The sequence below is a fragment of the Phyllobates terribilis genome, unplaced genomic scaffold (assembly GCF_046119375.1).
Source record: "Phyllobates terribilis strain yellow unplaced genomic scaffold, ASM4611937v1 Scaffold_769__1_contigs__length_694716, whole genome shotgun sequence".
Taxonomy (NCBI): Eukaryota; Metazoa; Chordata; class Amphibia; order Anura; family Dendrobatidae; genus Phyllobates; species Phyllobates terribilis.
The window spans coordinates 267,035-282,868 of record NW_027363529.1 but is presented as its reverse complement, the minus strand read 5'-3'; the positions used below and the strand labels follow the sequence as shown (position 1 = coordinate 282,868).

Sequence of the window (15,834 nt, the reverse complement as noted above, 5' to 3'; positions counted from 1 at the left end):
AATGTCGCTGAGAAGCTCACAGAGACCGCCATAAGCAACAGTTTAACAGAATGCCACAGACTAATCAACCAAACTTTTTGGGTTGGGTTCTCTTTTATAGTCTGCAGGCATTAAATGAAAGAAGTCAGTGTTCCAGCAGAAGGAGACAACGTTTCAGAAAAGGCATTGTAGCAAACCAAAAAAGAAATTTTAAGCGCAGCAGTGTAACCAGCGCACATACCTGTTAGCTCGGGTGAGTTTAAAAGGCTGCTGTTGATAACAAGGGCATTTGCTAAATAGATGGTGTGTGTGCAACAATATACTGAAAGGTCAATTATATTGTGCAGCTTATCTCACCACCTGTAGTTATTTAGGTGAAAGCTCCAAAATGCTTGCCTAATATGTCTGTTTATCCAAAAGGAAGTAGAAAGGGAGAGCTAGAAAGATAGCATTGCATCACATTACATGGCAATGCAATGCACAGTTGCTGAAGTTGAACCAAAATGAGCTTGTAATCTGGCTTCTGCAACTTTGAACATGAAAAATCCAATGAGGAGAAGAAAAGCAGAGCCAAAGAGTCCATCCCAAAATCCGACAAACAAGCAAAATGAACAAAAAACATTGAATTCAATTCTTTCTGATTTTAGAAACTGCATTAAAGAAGGGGTGCACCGGTCCTGGAGATACTGCAATACCAGGTCAATGCGTGGAGTGGACAGAGCAAGCTCTTTTTCCATCTCCCTGTTCTAAAAATCCATTTAATATATGGTCCCCAGATAGGGGACGTATCAGATATTAAACTGATAAGAACAGATACTACACTTGATCTTAGCCAAAAGGCCGAGAAGCGATAACCAGAATTGGTTTCAAACTACGGAGCCACCCAAGGATCCTAAAAAGTCCATTTGTGGAGATGAGCTCCTGGACTCCCGTTAAGAAGACATGTTGTCAACCTCTAGATCCCTTACATGCCTGCACTTTTCGGCTTGCTGCTGCTGCAATCCACGCGTTTTAGATCTGCATAACTCCACCTCTTTAAACACAGCACCTTCACCCCCTGCTGTTCCCACCCGCCTCAACACCGTTGGAAGGGAGGAGAACCAATTAAGGCGGGGGGTGGGGTGGAACGAGCAGCTGTCTACCCTTAGCAGGAGGGCTCCTGATTACATACCTCTCCAGCTGCTGCTGCTGCTGGCTGTCCAGCAGCAGACTGAAGGTGGCTGCTGCTGTGCACAGGTATATAAAGGCTCAGAGCCTATTATGACACGTGCAGCCAGCGTTCCATTGCCACATTCCATCTACTGCAGGCAGGATACCTGGCTGGCTGAATGTCGCTGAGAAGCTCACAGAGACCGCCATAAGCAACAGTTTAACAGAATGCCACAGACTAATCAACCAAACTTTTTGGGTTGGGTTCTCTTTTATAGTCTGCAGGCATTAAATGAAAGAAGTCAGTGTTCCAGCAGAAGGAGACAACGTTTCAGAAAAGGCATTGTAGCAAACCAAAAAAGAAATTTTAAGCGCAGCAGTGTAACCAGCGCACATACCTGTTAGCTCGGGTGAGTTTAAAAGGCTGCTGTTGATAACAAGGGCATTTGCTAAATAGATGGTGTGTGTGCAACAATATACTGAAAGGTCAATTATATTGTGCAGCTTATCTCACCACCTGTAGTTATTTAGGTGAAAGCTCCAAAATGCTTGCCTAATATGTCTGTTTATCCAAAAGGAAGTAGAAAGGGAGAGCTAGAAAGATAGCATTGCATCACATTACATGGCAATGCAATGCACAGTTGCTGAAGTTGAACCAAAATGAGCTTGTAATCTGGCTTCTGCAACTTTGAACATGAAAAATCCAATGAGGAGAAGAAAAGCAGAGCCAAAGAGTCCATCCCAAAATCCGACAAACAAGCAAAATGAACAAAAAACATTGAATTCAATTCTTTCTGATTTTAGAAACTGCATTAAAGAAGGGGTGCACCGGTCCTGGAGATACTGCAATACCAGGTCAATGCGTGGAGTGGACAGAGCAAGCTCTTTTTCCATCTCCCTGTTCTAAAAATCCATTTAATATATGGTCCCCAGATAGGGGACGTATCAGATATTAAACTGATAAGAACAGATACTACACTTGATCTTAGCCAAAAGGCCGAGAAGCGATAACCAGAATTGGTTTCAAACTACGGAGCCACCCAAGGATCCTAAAAAGTCCATTTGTGGAGATGAGCTCCTGGACTCCCGTTAAGAAGACATGTTGTCAACCTCTAGATCCCTTACATGCCTGCACTTTTCGGCTTGCTGCTGCTGCAATCCACGCGTTTTAGATCTGCATAACTCCACCTCTTTAAACACAGCACCTTCACCCCCTGCTGTTCCCACCCGCCTCAACACCGTTGGAAGGGAGGAGAACCAATTAAGGCGGGGGGTGGGGTGGAACGAGCAGCTGTCTACCCTTAGCAGGAGGGCTCCTGATTACATACCTCTCCTGCTGCTGCTGCTGCTGGCTGTCCAGCAGCAGACTGAAGGTGGCTGCTGCTGTGCACAGGTATATAAAGGCTCAGAGCCTATTATGACACGCGCAGCCAGCGTTCCATTGCCACATTCCATCTACTGCAGGCAGGATACCTGGCTGGCTGAATGTCGCTGAGAAGCTCACAGAGACCGCCATAAGCAACAGTTTAACAGAATGCCACAGACTAATCAACCAAACTTTTTGGGTTGGGTTCTCTTTTATAGTCTGCAGGCATTAAATGAAAGAAGTCAGTGTTCCAGCAGAAGGAGACAACGTTTCAGAAAAGGCATTGTAGCAAACCAAAAAAGAAATTTTAAGCGCAGCAGTGTAACCAGCGCACATACCTGTTAGCTCGGGTGAGTTTAAAAGGCTGCTGTTGATAACAAGGGCATTTGCTAAATAGATGGTGTGTGTGCAACAATATACTGAAAGGTCAATTATATTGTGCAGCTTATCTCACCACCTGTAGTTATTTAGGTGAAAGCTCCAAAATGCTTGCCTAATATGTCTGTTTATCCAAAAGGAAGTAGAAAGGGAGAGCTAGAAAGATAGCATTGCATCACATTACATGGCAATGCAATGCACAGTTGCTGAAGTTGAACCAAAATGAGCTTGTAATCTGGCTTCTGCAACTTTGAACATGAAAAATCCAATGAGGAGAAGAAAAGCAGAGCCAAAGAGTCCATCCCAAAATCCGACAAACAAGCAAAATGAACAAAAAACATTGAATTCAATTCTTTCTGATTTTAGAAACTGCATTAAAGAAGGGGTGCACCGGTCCTGGAGATACTGCAATACCAGGTCAATGCGTGGAGTGGACAGAGCAAGCTCTTTTTCCATCTCCCTGTTCTAAAAATCCATTTAATATATGGTCCCCAGATAGGGGACGTATCAGATATTAAACTGATAAGAACAGATACTACACTTGATCTTAGCCAAAAGGCCGAGAAGCGATAACCAGAATTGGTTTCAAACTACGGAGCCACCCAAGGATCCTAAAAAGTCCATTTGTGGAGATGAGCTCCTGGACTCCCGTTAAGAAGACATGTTGTCAACCTCTAGATCCCTTACATGCCTGCACTTTTCGGCTTGCTGCTGCTGCAATCCACGCGTTTTAGATCTGCATAACTCCACCTCTTTAAACACAGCACCTTCACCCCCTGCTGTTCCCACCCGCCTCAACACCGTTGGAAGGGAGGAGAACCAATTAAGGCGGGGGGTGGGGTGGAACGAGCAGCTGTCTACCCTTAGCAGGAGGGCTCCTGATTACATACCTCTCCTGCTGCTGCTGCTGCTGGCTGTCCAGCAGCAGACTGAAGGTGGCTGCTGCTGTGCACAGGTATATAAAGGCTCAGAGCCTATTATGACACGCGCAGCCAGCGTTCCATTGCCACATTCCATCTACTGCAGGCAGGATACCTGGCTGGCTGAATGTCGCTGAGAAGCTCACAGAGACCGCCATAAGCAACAGTTTAACAGAATGCCACAGACTAATCAACCAAACTTTTTGGGTTGGGTTCTCTTTTATAGTCTGCAGGCATTAAATGAAAGAAGTCAGTGTTCCAGCAGAAGGAGACAACGTTTCAGAAAAGGCATTGTAGCAAACCAAAAAAGAAATTTTAAGCGCAGCAGTGTAACCAGCGCACATACCTGTTAGCTCGGGTGAGTTTAAAAGGCTGCTGTTGATAACAAGGGCATTTGCTAAATAGATGGTGTGTGTGCAACAATATACTGAAAGGTCAATTATATTGTGCAGCTTATCTCACCACCTGTAGTTATTTAGGTGAAAGCTCCAAAATGCTTGCCTAATATGTCTGTTTATCCAAAAGGAAGTAGAAAGGGAGAGCTAGAAAGATAGCATTGCATCACATTACATGGCAATGCAATGCACAGTTGCTGAAGTTGAACCAAAATGAGCTTGTAATCTGGCTTCTGCAACTTTGAACATGAAAAATCCAATGAGGAGAAGAAAAGCAGAGACAAAGAGTCCATCCCAAAATCCGACAAACAAGCAAAATGAACAAAAAACATTGAATTCAATTCTTTCTGATTTTAGAAACTGCATTAAAGAAGGGGTGCACCGGTCCTGGAGATACTGCAATACCAGGTCAATGCGTGGAGTGGACAGAACAAGCTCTTTTTCCATCTCCCTGTTCTAAAAATCCATTTAATATATGGTCCCCAGATAGGGGACGTATCAGATATTAAACTGATAAGAACAGATACTACACTTGATCTTAGCCAAAAGGCCGAGAAGCGATAACCAGAATTGGTTTCAAACTACGGAGCCACCCAAGGATCCTAAAAAGTCCATTTGTGGAGATGAGCTCCTGGACTCCCGTTAAGAAGACATGTTGTCAACCTCTAGATCCCTTACATGCCTGCACTTTTCGGCTTGCTGCTGCTGCAATCCACGCGTTTTAGATCTGCATAACTCCACCTCTTTAAACACAGCACCTTCACCCCCTGCTGTTCCCACCCGCCTCAACACCGTTGGAAGGGAGGAGAACCAATTAAGGCGGGGGGTGGGGTGGAACGAGCAGCTGTCTACCCTTAGCAGGAGGGCTCCTGATTACATACCTCTCCTGCTGCTGCTGCTGCTGGCTGTCCAGCAGCAGACTGAAGGTGGCTGCTGCTGTGCACAGGTATATAAAGGCTCAGAGCCTATTATGACACGCGCAGCCAGCGTTCCATTGCCACATTCCATCTACTGCAGGCAGGATACCTGGCTGGCTGAATGTCGCTGAGAAGCTCACAGAGACCGCCATAAGCAACAGTTTAACAGAATGCCACAGACTAATCAACCAAACTTTTTGGGTTGGGTTCTCTTTTATAGTCTGCAGGCATTAAATGAAAGAAGTCAGTGTTCCAGCAGAAGGAGACAACGTTTCAGAAAAGGCATTGTAGCAAACCAAAAAAGAAATTTTAAGCGCAGCAGTGTAACCAGCGCACATACCTGTTAGCTCGGGTGAGTTTAAAAGGCTGCTGTTGATAACAAGGGCATTTGCTAAATAGATGGTGTGTGTGCAACAATATACTGAAAGGTCAATTATATTGTGCAGCTTATCTCACCACCTGTAGTTATTTAGGTGAAAGCTCCAAAATGCTTGCCTAATATGTCTGTTTATCCAAAAGGAAGTAGAAAGGGAGAGCTAGAAAGATAGCATTGCATCACATTACATGGCAATGCAATGCACAGTTGCTGAAGTTGAACCAAAATGAGCTTGTAATCTGGCTTCTGCAACTTTGAACATGAAAAATCCAATGAGGAGAAGAAAAGCAGAGCCAAAGAGTCCATCCCAAAATCCGACAAACAAGCAAAATGAACAAAAAACATTGAATTCAATTCTTTCTGATTTTAGAAACTGCATTAAAGAAGGGGTGCACCGGTCCTGGAGATACTGCAATACCAGGTCAATGCGTGGAGTGGACAGAGCAAGCTCTTTTTCCATCTCCCTGTTCTAAAAATCCATTTAATATATGGTCCCCAGATAGGGGACGTATCAGATATTAAACTGATAAGAACAGATACTACACTTGATCTTAGCCAAAAGGCCGAGAAGCGATAACCAGAATTGGTTTCAAACTACGGAGCCACCCAAGGATCCTAAAAAGTCCATTTGTGGAGATGAGCTCCTGGACTCCCGTTAAGAAGACATGTTGTCAACCTCTAGATCCCTTACATGCCTGCACTTTTCGGCTTGCTGCTGCTGCAATCCACGCGTTTTAGATCTGCATAACTCCACCTCTTTAAACACAGCACCTTCACCCCCTGCTGTTCCCACCCGCCTCAACACCGTTGGAAGGGAGGAGAACCAATTAAGGCGGGGGGTGGGGTGGAACGAGCAGCTGTCTACCCTTAGCAGGAGGGCTCCTGATTACATACCTCTCCTGCTGCTGCTGCTGCTGGCTGTCCAGCAGCAGACTGAAGGTGGCTGCTGCTGTGCACAGGTATATAAAGGCTCAGAGCCTATTATGACACGCGCAGCCAGCGTTCCATTGCCACATTCCATCTACTGCAGGCAGGATACCTGGCTGGCTGAATGTCGCTGAGAAGCTCACAGAGACCGCCATAAGCAACAGTTTAACAGAATGCCACAGACTAATCAACCAAACTTTTTGGGTTGGGTTCTCTTTTATAGTCTGCAGGCATTAAATGAAAGAAGTCAGTGTTCCAGCAGAAGGAGACAACGTTTCAGAAAAGGCATTGTAGCAAACCAAAAAAGAAATTTTAAGCGCAGCAGTGTAACCAGCGCACATACCTGTTAGCTCGGGTGAGTTTAAAAGGCTGCTGTTGATAACAAGGGCATTTGCTAAATAGATGGTGTGTGTGCAACAATATACTGAAAGGTCAATTATATTGTGCAGCTTATCTCACCACCTGTAGTTATTTAGGTGAAAGCTCCAAAATGCTTGCCTAATATGTCTGTTTATCCAAAAGGAAGTAGAAAGGGAGAGCTAGAAAGATAGCATTGCATCACATTACATGGCAATGCAATGCACAGTTGCTGAAGTTGAACCAAAATGAGCTTGTAATCTGGCTTCTGCAACTTTGAACATGAAAAATCCAATGAGGAGAAGAAAAGCAGAGACAAAGAGTCCATCCCAAAATCCGACAAACAAGCAAAATGAACAAAAAACATTGAATTCAATTCTTTCTGATTTTAGAAACTGCATTAAAGAAGGGGTGCACCGGTCCTGGAGATACTGCAATACCAGGTCAATGCGTGGAGTGGACAGAGCAAGCTCTTTTTCCATCTCCCTGTTCTAAAAATCCATTTAATATATGGTCCCCAGATAGGGGACGTATCAGATATTAAACTGATAAGAACAGATACTACACTTGATCTTAGCCAAAAGGCCGAGAAGCGATAACCAGAATTGGTTTCAAACTACGGAGCCACCCAAGGATCCTAAAAAGTCCATTTGTGGAGATGAGCTCCTGGACTCCCGTTAAGAAGACATGTTGTCAACCTCTAGATCCCTTACATGCCTGCACTTTTCGGCTTGCTGCTGCTGCAATCCACGCGTTTTAGATCTGCATAACTCCACCTCTTTAAACACAGCACCTTCACCCCCTGCTGTTCCCACCCGCCTCAACACCGTTGGAAGGGAGGAGAACCAATTAAGGCGGGGGGTGGGGTGGAACGAGCAGCTGTCTACCCTTAGCAGGAGGGCTCCTGATTACATACCTCTCCTGCTGCTGCTGCTGCTGCTGGCTGTCCAGCAGCAGACTGAAGGTGGCTGCTGCTGTGCACAGGTATATAAAGGCTCAGAGCCTATTATGACACGCGCAGCCAGCGTTCCATTGCCACATTCCATCTACTGCAGGCAGGATACCTGGCTGGCTGAATGTCGCTGAGAAGCTCACAGAGACCGCCATAAGCAACAGTTTAACAGAATGCCACAGACTAATCAACCAAACTTTTTGGGTTGGGTTCTCTTTTATAGTCTGCAGGCATTAAATGAAAGAAGTCAGTGTTCCAGCAGAAGGAGACAACGTTTCAGAAAAGGCATTGTAGCAAACCAAAAAAGAAATTTTAAGCGCAGCAGTGTAACCAGCGCACATACCTGTTAGCTCGGGTGAGTTTAAAAGGCTGCTGTTGATAACAAGGGCATTTGCTAAATAGATGGTGTGTGTGCAACAATATACTGAAAGGTCAATTATATTGTGCAGCTTATCTCACCACCTGTAGTTATTTAGGTGAAAGCTCCAAAATGCTTGCCTAATATGTCTGTTTATCCAAAAGGAAGTAGAAAGGGAGAGCTAGAAAGATAGCATTGCATCACATTACATGGCAATGCAATGCACAGTTGCTGAAGTTGAACCAAAATGAGCTTGTAATCTGGCTTCTGCAACTTTGAACATGAAAAATCCAATGAGGAGAAGAAAAGCAGAGCCAAAGAGTCCATCCCAAAATCCGACAAACAAGCAAAATGAACAAAAAACATTGAATTCAATTCTTTCTGATTTTAGAAACTGCATTAAAGAAGGGGTGCACCGGTCCTGGAGATACTGCAATACCAGGTCAATGCGTGGAGTGGACAGAGCAAGCTCTTTTTCCATCTCCCTGTTCTAAAAATCCATTTAATATATGGTCCCCAGATAGGGGACGTATCAGATATTAAACTGATAAGAACAGATACTACACTTGATCTTAGCCAAAAGGCCGAGAAGCGATAACCAGAATTGGTTTCAAACTACGGAGCCACCCAAGGATCCTAAAAAGTCCATTTGTGGAGATGAGCTCCTGGACTCCCGTTAAGAAGACATGTTGTCAACCTCTAGATCCCTTACATGCCTGCACTTTTCGGCTTGCTGCTGCTGCAATCCACGCGTTTTAGATCTGCATAACTCCACCTCTTTAAACACAGCACCTTCACCCCCTGCTGTTCCCACCCGCCTCAACACCGTTGGAAGGGAGGAGAACCAATTAAGGCGGGGGGTGGGGTGGAACGAGCAGCTGTCTACCCTTAGCAGGAGGGCTCCTGATTACATACCTCTCCTGCTGCTGCTGCTGCTGGCTGTCCAGCAGCAGACTGAAGGTGGCTGCTGCTGTGCACAGGTATATAAAGGCTCAGAGCCTATTATGACACGCGCAGCCAGCGTTCCATTGCCACATTCCATCTACTGCAGGCAGGATACCTGGCTGGCTGAATGTCGCTGAGAAGCTCACAGAGACCGCCATAAGCAACAGTTTAACAGAATGCCACAGACTAATCAACCAAACTTTTTGGGTTGGGTTCTCTTTTATAGTCTGCAGGCATTAAATGAAAGAAGTCAGTGTTCCAGCAGAAGGAGACAACGTTTCAGAAAAGGCATTGTAGCAAACCAAAAAAGAAATTTTAAGCGCAGCAGTGTAACCAGCGCACATACCTGTTAGCTCGGGTGAGTTTAAAAGGCTGCTGTTGATAACAAGGGCATTTGCTAAATAGATGGTGTGTGTGCAACAATATACTGAAAGGTCAATTATATTGTGCAGCTTATCTCACCACCTGTAGTTATTTAGGTGAAAGCTCCAAAATGCTTGCCTAATATGTCTGTTTATCCAAAAGGAAGTAGAAAGGGAGAGCTAGAAAGATAGCATTGCATCACATTACATGGCAATGCAATGCACAGTTGCTGAAGTTGAACCAAAATGAGCTTGTAATCTGGCTTCTGCAACTTTGAACATGAAAAATCCAATGAGGAGAAGAAAAGCAGAGCCAAAGAGTCCATCCCAAAATCCGACAAACAAGCAAAATGAACAAAAAACATTGAATTCAATTCTTTCTGATTTTAGAAACTGCATTAAAGAAGGGGTGCACCGGTCCTGGAGATACTGCAATACCAGGTCAATGCGTGGAGTGGACAGAGCAAGCTCTTTTTCCATCTCCCTGTTCTAAAAATCCATTTAATATATGGTCCCCAGATAGGGGACGTATCAGATATTAAACTGATAAGAACAGATACTACACTTGATCTTAGCCAAAAGGCCGAGAAGCGATAACCAGAATTGGTTTCAAACTACGGAGCCACCCAAGGATCCTAAAAAGTCCATTTGTGGAGATGAGCTCCTGGACTCCCGTTAAGAAGACATGTTGTCAACCTCTAGATCCCTTACATGCCTGCACTTTTCGGCTTGCTGCTGCTGCAATCCACGCGTTTTAGATCTGCATAACTCCACCTCTTTAAACACAGCACCTTCACCCCCTGCTGTTCCCACCCGCCTCAACACCGTTGGAAGGGAGGAGAACCAATTAAGGCGGGGGGTGGGGTGGAACGAGCAGCTGTCTACCCTTAGCAGGAGGGCTCCTGATTACATACCTCTCCTGCTGCTGCTGCTGCTGGCTGTCCAGCAGCAGACTGAAGGTGGCTGCTGCTGTGCACAGGTATATAAAGGCTCAGAGCCTATTATGACACGCGCAGCCAGCGTTCCATTGCCACATTCCATCTACTGCAGGCAGGATACCTGGCTGGCTGAATGTCGCTGAGAAGCTCACAGAGACCGCCATAAGCAACAGTTTAACAGAATGCCACAGACTAATCAACCAAACTTTTTGGGTTGGGTTCTCTTTTATAGTCTGCAGGCATTAAATGAAAGAAGTCAGTGTTCCAGCAGAAGGAGACAACGTTTCAGAAAAGGCATTGTAGCAAACCAAAAAAGAAATTTTAAGCGCAGCAGTGTAACCAGCGCACATACCTGTTAGCTCGGGTGAGTTTAAAAGGCTGCTGTTGATAACAAGGGCATTTGCTAAATAGATGGTGTGTGTGCAACAATATACTGAAAGGTCAATTATATTGTGCAGCTTATCTCACCACCTGTAGTTATTTAGGTGAAAGCTCCAAAATGCTTGCCTAATATGTCTGTTTATCCAAAAGGAAGTAGAAAGGGAGAGCTAGAAAGATAGCATTGCATCACATTACATGGCAATGCAAAGCACAGTTGCTGAAGTTGAACCAAAATGAGCTTGTAATCTGGCTTCTGCAACTTTGAACATGAAAAATCCAATGAGGAGAAGAAAAGCAGAGCCAAAGAGTCCATCCCAAAATCCGACAAACAAGCAAAATGAACAAAAAACATTGAATTCAATTCTTTCTGATTTTAGAAACTGCATTAAAGAAGGGGTGCACCGGTCCTGGAGATACTGCAATACCAGGTCAATGCGTGGAGTGGACAGAGCAAGCTCTTTTTCCATCTCCCTGTTCTAAAAATCCATTTAATATATGGTCCCCAGATAGGGGACGTATCAGATATTAAACTGATAAGAACAGATACTACACTTGATCTTAGCCAAAAGGCCGAGAAGCGATAACCAGAATTGGTTTCAAACTACGGAGCCACCCAAGGATCCTAAAAAGTCCATTTGTGGAGATGAGCTCCTGGACTCCCGTTAAGAAGACATGTTGTCAACCTCTAGATCCCTTACATGCCTGCACTTTTCGGCTTGCTGCTGCTGCAATCCACGCGTTTTAGATCTGCATAACTCCACCTCTTTAAACACAGCACCTTCACCCCCTGCTGTTCCCACCCGCCTCAACACCGTTGGAAGGGAGGAGAACCAATTAAGGCGGGGGGTGGGGTGGAACGAGCAGCTGTCTACCCTTAGCAGGAGGGCTCCTGATTACATACCTCTCCTGCTGCTGCTGCTGCTGGCTGTCCAGCAGCAGACTGAAGGTGGCTGCTGCTGTGCACAGGTATATAAAGGCTCAGAGCCTATTATGACACGCGCAGCCAGCGTTCCATTGCCACATTCCATCTACTGCAGGCAGGATACCTGGCTGGCTGAATGTCGCTGAGAAGCTCACAGAGACCGCCATAAGCAACAGTTTAACAGAATGCCACAGACTAATCAACCAAACTTTTTGGGTTGGGTTCTCTTTTATAGTCTGCAGGCATTAAATGAAAGAAGTCAGTGTTCCAGCAGAAGGAGACAACGTTTCAGAAAAGGCATTGTAGCAAACCAAAAAAGAAATTTTAAGCGCAGCAGTGTAACCAGCGCACATACCTGTTAGCTCGGGTGAGTTTAAAAGGCTGCTGTTGATAACAAGGGCATTTGCTAAATAGATGGTGTGTGTGCAACAATATACTGAAAGGTCAATTATATTGTGCAGCTTATCTCACCACCTGTAGTTATTTAGGTGAAAGCTCCAAAATGCTTGCCTAATATGTCTGTTTATCCAAAAGGAAGTAGAAAGGGAGAGCTAGAAAGATAGCATTGCATCACATTACATGGCAATGCAATGCACAGTTGCTGAAGTTGAACCAAAATGAGCTTGTAATCTGGCTTCTGCAACTTTGAACATGAAAAATCCAATGAGGAGAAGAAAAGCAGAGACAAAGAGTCCATCCCAAAATCCGACAAACAAGCAAAATGAACAAAAAACATTGAATTCAATTCTTTCTGATTTTAGAAACTGCATTAAAGAAGGGGTGCACCGGTCCTGGAGATACTGCAATACCAGGTCAATGCGTGGAGTGGACAGAGCAAGCTCTTTTTCCATCTCCCTGTTCTAAAAATCCATTTAATATATGGTCCCCAGATAGGGGACGTATCAGATATTAAACTGATAAGAACAGATACTACACTTGATCTTAGCCAAAAGGCCGAGAAGCGATAACCAGAATTGGTTTCAAACTACGGAGCCACCCAAGGATCCTAAAAAGTCCATTTGTGGAGATGAGCTCCTGGACTCCCGTTAAGAAGACATGTTGTCAACCTCTAGATCCCTTACATGCCTGCACTTTTCGGCTTGCTGCTGCTGCAATCCACGCGTTTTAGATCTGCATAACTCCACCTCTTTAAACACAGCACCTTCACCCCCTGCTGTTCCCACCCGCCTCAACACCGTTGGAAGGGAGGAGAACCAATTAAGGCGGGGGGTGGGGTGGAACGAGCAGCTGTCTACCCTTAGCAGGAGGGCTCCTGATTACATACCTCTCCTGCTGCTGCTGCTGCTGGCTGTCCAGCAGCAGACTGAAGGTGGCTGCTGCTTTGCACAGGTATATAAAGGCTCAGAGCCTATTATGACACGCGCAGCCAGCGTTCCATTGCCACATTCCATCTACTGCAGGCAGGATACCTGGCTGGCTGAATGTCGCTGAGAAGCTCACAGAGACCGCCATAAGCAACAGTTTAACAGAATGCCACAGACTAATCAACCAAACTTTTTGGGTTGGGTTCTCTTTTATAGTCTGCAGGCATTAAATGAAAGAAGTCAGTGTTCCAGCAGAAGGAGACAACGTTTCAGAAAAGGCATTGTAGCAAACCAAAAAAGAAATTTTAAGCGCAGCAGTGTAACCAGCGCACATACCTGTTAGCTCGGGTGAGTTTAAAAGGCTGCTGTTGATAACAAGGGCATTTGCTAAATAGATGGTGTGTGTGCAACAATATACTGAAAGGTCAATTATATTGTGCAGCTTATCTCACCACCTGTAGTTATTTAGGTGAAAGCTCCAAAATGCTTGCCTAATATGTCTGTTTATCCAAAAGGAAGTAGAAAGGGAGAGCTAGAAAGATAGCATTGCATCACATTACATGGCAATGCAATGCACAGTTGCTGAAGTTGAACCAAAATGAGCTTGTAATCTGGCTTCTGCAACTTTGAACATGAAAAATCCAATGAGGAGAAGAAAAGCAGAGCCAAAGAGTCCATCCCAAAATCCGACAAACAAGCAAAATGAACAAAAAACATTGAATTCAATTCTTTCTGATTTTAGAAACTGCATTAAAGAAGGGGTGCACCGGTCCTGGAGATACTGCAATACCAGGTCAATGCGTGGAGTGGACAGAGCAAGCTCTTTTTCCATCTCCCTGTTCTAAAAATCCATTTAATATATGGTCCCCAGATAGGGGACGTATCAGATATTAAACTGATAAGAACAGATACTACACTTGATCTTAGCCAAAAGGCCGAGAAGCGATAACCAGAATTGGTTTCAAACTACGGAGCCACCCAAGGATCCTAAAAAGTCCATTTGTGGAGATGAGCTCCTGGACTCCCGTTAAGAAGACATGTTGTCAACCTCTAGATCCCTTACATGCCTGCACTTTTCGGCTTGCTGCTGCTGCAATCCACGCGTTTTAGATCTGCATAACTCCACCTCTTTAAACACAGCACCTTCACCCCCTGCTGTTCCCACCCGCCTCAACACCGTTGGAAGGGAGGAGAACCAATTAAGGCGGGGGGTGGGGTGGAACGAGCAGCTGTCTACCCTTAGCAGGAGGGCTCCTGATTACATACCTCTCCTGCTGCTGCTGCTGCTGGCTGTCCAGCAGCAGACTGAAGGTGGCTGCTGCTGTGCACAGGTATATAAAGGCTCAGAGCCTATTATGACACGCGCAGCCAGCGTTCCATTGCCACATTCCATCTACTGCAGGCAGGATACCTGGCTGGCTGAATGTCGCTGAGAAGCTCACAGAGACCGCCATAAGCAACAGTTTAACAGAATGCCACAGACTAATCAACCAAACTTTTTGGGTTGGGTTCTCTTTTATAGTCTGCAGGCATTAAATGAAAGAAGTCAGTGTTCCAGCAGAAGGAGACAACGTTTCAGAAAAGGCATTGTAGCAAACCAAAAAAGAAATTTTAAGCGCAGCAGTGTAACCAGCGCACATACCTGTTAGCTCGGGTGAGTTTAAAAGGCTGCTGTTGATAACAAGGGCATTTGCTAAATAGATGGTGTGTGTGCAACAATATACTGAAAGGTCAATTATATTGTGCAGCTTATCTCACCACCTGTAGTTATTTAGGTGAAAGCTCCAAAATGCTTGCCTAATATGTCTGTTTATCCAAAAGGAAGTAGAAAGGGAGAGCTAGAAAGATAGCATTGCATCACATTACATGGCAATGCAATGCACAGTTGCTGAAGTTGAACCAAAATGAGCTTGTAATCTGGCTTCTGCAACTTTGAACATGAAAAATCCAATGAGGAGAAGAAAAGCAGAGCCAAAGAGTCCATCCCAAAATCCGACAAACAAGCAAAATGAACAAAAAACATTGAATTCAATTCTTTCTGATTTTAGAAACTGCATTAAAGAAGGGGTGCACCGGTCCTGGAGATACTGCAATACCAGGTCAATGCGTGGAGTGGACAGAGCAAGCTCTTTTTCCATCTCCCTGTTCTAAAAATCCATTTAATATATGGTCCCCAGATAGGGGACGTATCAGATATTAAACTGATAAGAACAGATACTACACTTGATCTTAGCCAAAAGGCCGAGAAGCGATAACCAGAATTGGTTTCAAACTACGGAGCCACCCAAGGATCCTAAAAAGTCCATTTGTGGAGATGAGCTCCTGGACTCCCGTTAAGAAGACATGTTGTCAACCTCTAGATCCCTTACATGCCTGCACTTTTCGGCTTGCTGCTGCTGCAATCCACGCGTTTTAGATCTGCATAACTCCACCTCTTTAAACACAGCACCTTCACCCCCTGCTGTTCCCACCCGCCTCAACACCGTTGGAAGGGAGGAGAACCAATTAAGGCGGGGGGTGGGGTGGAACGAGCAGCTGTCTACCCTTAGCAGGAGGGCTCCTGATTACATACCTCTCCTGCTGCTGCTGCTGCTGGCTGTCCAGCAGCAGACTGAAGGTGGCTGCTGCTGTGCACAGGTATATAAAGGCTCAGAGCCTATTATGACACGCGCAGCCAGCGTTCCATTGCCACATTCCATCTACTGCAGGCAGGATACCTGGCTGGCTGAATGTCGCTGAGAAGCTCACAGAGACCGCCATAAGCAACAGTTTAACAGAATGCCACAGACTAATCAACCAAACTTTTTGGGTTGGGTTCTCTTTTATAGTCTGCAGGCATTAAATGAAAGAAGTCAGTGTTCCAGCAGAAGGAGACAACGTTTCAGAA

At 45.0% G+C, this 15,834-nt stretch overlaps 12 non-coding genes across 12 annotated transcripts; all 12 read right to left on the bottom strand.

Annotated features, from left to right (window-relative positions):
- Positions 1-640: 640 nt before the first annotated feature.
- LOC141239213 (U2 spliceosomal RNA) lies at positions 641-831 on the bottom strand. The gene has a single exon (XR_012304618.1). It is a non-coding gene; the product is annotated as a U2 spliceosomal RNA (small nuclear RNA).
- Positions 832-1,946: 1,115 nt separating this feature from the next.
- LOC141239212 (U2 spliceosomal RNA) lies at positions 1,947-2,137 on the bottom strand. The gene has a single exon (XR_012304617.1). It is a non-coding gene; the product is annotated as a U2 spliceosomal RNA (small nuclear RNA).
- Positions 2,138-3,252: 1,115 nt separating this feature from the next.
- Positions 3,253-3,443, bottom strand: LOC141239211 (U2 spliceosomal RNA). Its single transcript, XR_012304616.1, has one exon. It is a non-coding gene; the product is annotated as a U2 spliceosomal RNA (small nuclear RNA).
- A 1,115-nt stretch (positions 3,444-4,558) lies between these two features.
- LOC141239453 (U2 spliceosomal RNA) lies at positions 4,559-4,749 on the bottom strand. The gene has a single exon (XR_012304851.1). It is a non-coding gene; the product is annotated as a U2 spliceosomal RNA (small nuclear RNA).
- Positions 4,750-5,864: 1,115 nt separating this feature from the next.
- Positions 5,865-6,055, bottom strand: LOC141239209 (U2 spliceosomal RNA). Its single transcript, XR_012304614.1, has one exon. It is a non-coding gene; the product is annotated as a U2 spliceosomal RNA (small nuclear RNA).
- A 1,115-nt stretch (positions 6,056-7,170) lies between these two features.
- On the bottom strand, positions 7,171-7,361 carry LOC141239208 (U2 spliceosomal RNA). The gene has a single exon (XR_012304613.1). It is a non-coding gene; the product is annotated as a U2 spliceosomal RNA (small nuclear RNA).
- Positions 7,362-8,479: 1,118 nt separating this feature from the next.
- LOC141239207 (U2 spliceosomal RNA) lies at positions 8,480-8,670 on the bottom strand. The gene has a single exon (XR_012304612.1). It is a non-coding gene; the product is annotated as a U2 spliceosomal RNA (small nuclear RNA).
- Positions 8,671-9,785: 1,115 nt separating this feature from the next.
- LOC141239206 (U2 spliceosomal RNA) lies at positions 9,786-9,976 on the bottom strand. The gene has a single exon (XR_012304611.1). It is a non-coding gene; the product is annotated as a U2 spliceosomal RNA (small nuclear RNA).
- Positions 9,977-11,091: 1,115 nt separating this feature from the next.
- On the bottom strand, positions 11,092-11,282 carry LOC141239205 (U2 spliceosomal RNA). The gene has a single exon (XR_012304610.1). It is a non-coding gene; the product is annotated as a U2 spliceosomal RNA (small nuclear RNA).
- Positions 11,283-12,397: 1,115 nt separating this feature from the next.
- On the bottom strand, positions 12,398-12,588 carry LOC141239204 (U2 spliceosomal RNA). Its single transcript, XR_012304609.1, has one exon. It is a non-coding gene; the product is annotated as a U2 spliceosomal RNA (small nuclear RNA).
- Positions 12,589-13,703: 1,115 nt separating this feature from the next.
- LOC141239203 (U2 spliceosomal RNA) lies at positions 13,704-13,894 on the bottom strand. The gene has a single exon (XR_012304608.1). It is a non-coding gene; the product is annotated as a U2 spliceosomal RNA (small nuclear RNA).
- A 1,115-nt stretch (positions 13,895-15,009) lies between these two features.
- On the bottom strand, positions 15,010-15,200 carry LOC141239202 (U2 spliceosomal RNA). Its single transcript, XR_012304607.1, has one exon. It is a non-coding gene; the product is annotated as a U2 spliceosomal RNA (small nuclear RNA).
- Between the last annotated feature and the right edge of the window lie 634 nt (positions 15,201-15,834).